This window comes from Elephantulus edwardii, unplaced genomic scaffold, assembly GCF_000299155.1.
Source record: "Elephantulus edwardii isolate Elephantulus edwardi_28Jun2011 unplaced genomic scaffold, EleEdw1.0 scaffold00026, whole genome shotgun sequence".
Taxonomy (NCBI): Eukaryota; Metazoa; Chordata; class Mammalia; order Macroscelidea; family Macroscelididae; genus Elephantulus; species Elephantulus edwardii.
Genome location: NW_006399776.1, coordinates 1,591,984 through 1,596,000, shown reverse-complemented (window position 1 = coordinate 1,596,000; position 4,017 = coordinate 1,591,984). Strand labels below are relative to the sequence as shown.

The following is a 4,017-nucleotide window of genomic DNA, read 5'->3' as shown; positions in this document are numbered from 1 at the left end:
GTCTTTTTGATGTTGAGGTTCAATCCATATGGAAGACTATAGCCCTTGATCTTCTGCAGCAAGCGCTTCAGGTCCTCTCCAGTTCAGCAAGCAATTTTGTGTCATCTGCATAATCTAGGTTGTTGATGAGCCTTCCTCCAATCATGATGCCACATTCCTCCTCATAAAGCCCAACCTTCTTAATGATCTGTTCTGCATATAGACTGAAAAGGTATGGAGACAGGATGCATCCCTGATACACTCCTTTCTTGATTTTGAACCATGCAGTGTTTCCTTGCTCTGTTCTGAGGACTGCTTCCTGGTCTAAGGATAGGTTTTGCATAAACACAGTCAAGTGTTCTGGGACCCATTTTCCTCAAGGTCAGCCACAATTTGTTGTGAGCCACACAGACAAATGCCTTTGCACAATCAATGAAACACAGATAGACATTCTTCTTGTACTTTTTGCTTTCAGCTAAGATCCATCTGATATTAGCTATAATATCCCTAGTGCCACAGCCTCTTCTCAATCCAGCCTGCACTTCAGGCACTTCTCTGTTGATGTGCTGTTCCAGTTGTTTCTGAATAATCTTCAGCAGGATTTTGCTAGTGTGTGTGATATTAATGATACTGTTCGATAATTTCTGCACTCTGTTGGGTCACCTTTCTTTGGAATGGGAATAGAAATCTCTTCCAGTCAGGTGGCCAGGTAGCTGTGGTCCAGATTTTTTGGCACAAACTGAATGAGCACCTCCAGGGCAGTATCTGTTTGTTGAAATATGTCAATTGGTTTTCCATCAATTCCTGCAGCTTTATATTAAAGTAATTATCAATTCAATTAAATTCAGTCCTCTGTGAAGTCATTCAGATAATAGGCCAAGGATTAAGAGTGAGATTAATGTCTTCAAACCAGCGGTGGCATGGCCTTTGGTTTAACAGTGCAGCATCCTTAATGACTACTCCAGTAGAGCTCTGATTGTGCACAGACATATATTATGTAAGCATTATATATAAGAATATTATATAAAACATATAGAAAATGACATTTTATACATATGTCACTATCAATTTTATTTTTAATATTAAAATTTTCTTTTCCTCTCATTTTTTTTCAGGTAAAGACTCAGATTGTATTGTTTATTCAGTGGCTCCTGAAGACTCAGCCTCTGTAGTAGGAACCCAGAAGTTATGAAAAGGAAGACAGAGGAATAGAAAGTTTGGGCTCTCAGTTCTTCCTAAACCAGAGACTGACTAATATAATAATTGTCAGACATTGAGGATTTTTAATATTTCCATTGTAAACGTTGGTGCAAATTGCTTACTTCTTTGAAAGCTGGATCCAGAAGGCTCAATGAGTACAAGAATGTGCTGTGGTAGCATGGCCAATACGAGACAAGTCCACACACCAGCTGGGGAAGGAGGCTCAAGCCCCGAGATGGCCTCGGAGGCAGAACTGATTGAACTCAGGGAAAGTGATGAGGATGAAGTGGTTGACCTCACCTGTGAATCTTCTGAACCCACAGTGATTGATCTCACTCACAATGATTCAGTTGTGATTACTGAAGAAAGGAGGAGGCCAAGAAGACATGCAAGGCCACTTGAAGAGCAAACGAGCAGCTGTGTGGTGAGCAGTGATGAGGAAGAGTTGATCAGGGACACAGATGTGTATGTGACCAACAGTGTTCACCACAGAGTCCCTGAAAGAGAAAGTTTCAATTCTTCACTCCCTGGTTATATTTGGTGTCGAATTTGCATGGATGGGTATTCAGAAATTGAACAAAGTAGACGACGCATCTATTCTACAGAATGTGGCCACATCTTCTGTAGTCAGTGTCTTTGCAATTCCCTTAAATATACAAAAACTTGTCCAGTTTGTTTGAAAAAAATCCATGGCCGTCAATACCATCGTATTTACATATGATTTATGCTGTGTTGTTCGGGATAGACGCACAGCCTGGCTGGAGTATTCCATAGGCTAATGCAAGATAAGATGGATTGCTGACACCCAAATACTTTCAGTGCAAAAAAGCCTCATTTTAAAATTTGCTAAAACTGAAATATGTAAAAATGTTCTTTTGTTTCTACATACTATGAGACACTCCTTTTTTCCCAAAAGAAGAAAACTTTTGGTTTCGTGCTGCAGGGCTGGACTTTGGTTGGTTTCGTGTGCCAGACTAGTGGCTATCCTCAAAGCAATTTTCTTTCACGTACTAATCCATTTTTAGCTGGCAATATGTGGCCATTCTGGATCAAATTAGTAAGGGCACGACCCCATAAACAGTAGAGCAAGTACACAGAAGACACCTAGAAGACCAACAACTTTACAGACAAATTTGGGGTTTTCAATCAAAAGGATAATTATTCAACATAGTCTGCATGCTTACCTCTGAATAAACAAATCACCTTATCCCCATCTCAGCTGTTCCAAGCAGCCTGGCTGGACCACAGCCCATGGGAAAACCTTCCACTAATTGTTTTCCTTTACAGATTATTACACAACACTATTCAGCCTTCACTTCAGAATTGGAGACAAGTGGTTTTTATAATACCCTTTCTCTAAGAATGAAATGTAAATGTGCAATAAAACTTGCTCTATACATGGCTCCCTGTGGTTGTAGCAGTGTTGCTCTTCCTCATGAAGACTTGGTTGTGCATATGTAGTACTTACTGCCTGTCTATTCCTGCCCACTCACTGCATTCTCTGGATTATTGCCCACACCCAGACTTCAATTCAACTTGGCAGAGGATATGCAGGATAGATGTGTACATCCTACAGTGGGTTCCTTTTTATATTCTAAAATATGAAAGAAAAAGAACAACAATAACAACATTATCCCTGCTACATTTCACTGGACCATCATGTGCATTCCACTATGGGGACTATGCTCTGTTCTGTGATATAGCACAGTATATAATAAACTTAGCTATTGATTTTTTGGCATATACTTTCACATGACTTATACTCTAATACCAAAATAAAGAACAATTTCATCATCCTATGCCCTTTCTCTTTATTAAGTGCCCTTGATTTGAGTGGACTATGATTTATAGTAACCCTAGAAACAGCAGATCTGAACCCTGCCCTATTCTGTGCCATCCTCCTTACCTCTGACATAGTCAAGCCCATCACTCAATCACTATTCTACTTAATATCACTATAGCTAGGGAAGGGAGCTCTGGAGGTATAGTTCATAGTGAGTTGCTCTGTTAACCCAAAGGCTGTGTATCTCTGATGGTTTGAAGCCACTAGTGGTTCTGCAGGAGAAAGATAGGCAGTCTCTTTCCATTGTGATTTACAGTATCAGAAACCCTACAGGGGGTTGCTATGAGTCAGAATTTACTATGGCATTGAGTTAGTGAGCTGAGCTGATAATCAGGGGACACTGACTCCTGTATTGTCTAGCCTAGCTATTAGGAATTTGGAGTATAGTAAGTACTACTCACTGCCATGGAGTCAATTCCAACTTAACCTTTCATTAGGTCTCCTACTCTGTAAATCTTCATGGAAGAAGATGGGCATCTTTCTCCCAAGAAGTAGCTGGTGGATTCAAACCACTGACCTTTTGTTTAGCAGCAAAACAAGTAGCACTAACCAACGACAACTTAGTATAAGCACAAGGATGAGATAAGGGCTTTGCCTTAATGGAGAACATGCCTTAAAATCACTCAAGATTTTAAGCAAGAAGGAATTAGTGATACCTGTTATGTTCCAAGCACAATTGACAAGGTTTCCGATAGGTTCATTCCAGTTTGATCCCTGCTGAGAATCTGAATTTACATTCCAGCTATAAAGTCTTATGTACACATATGCATAACTTGGGAATCTTGTAAACGGTTAGTGTTGACCCAGTATATAGGATAGAAATGCAAATTATCAGCAGGGAATTAAACGGGCATGAACTAGTTTGAAGTCTTTCATCATAGGCTGTCAGTATAGACGGAGACTACAAAGAGTTGTTATGTACCCTCGAGTCAAAACTAACCTACAGCTTATGCTCCAGCTGGTTTTCAGAGGCTCACGTGGGAGGAGCCTGCTCA

At 40.2% G+C, this 4,017-nt stretch overlaps 1 pseudogene; it reads left to right on the top strand.

Moving 5' to 3' along the window:
* The first annotated feature begins 1,357 nt into the window (after window positions 1-1,357).
* Window positions 1,358-1,900, top strand: LOC102857210 (annotated as a pseudogene).
* Window positions 1,901-4,017: the final 2,117 nt, after the last annotated feature.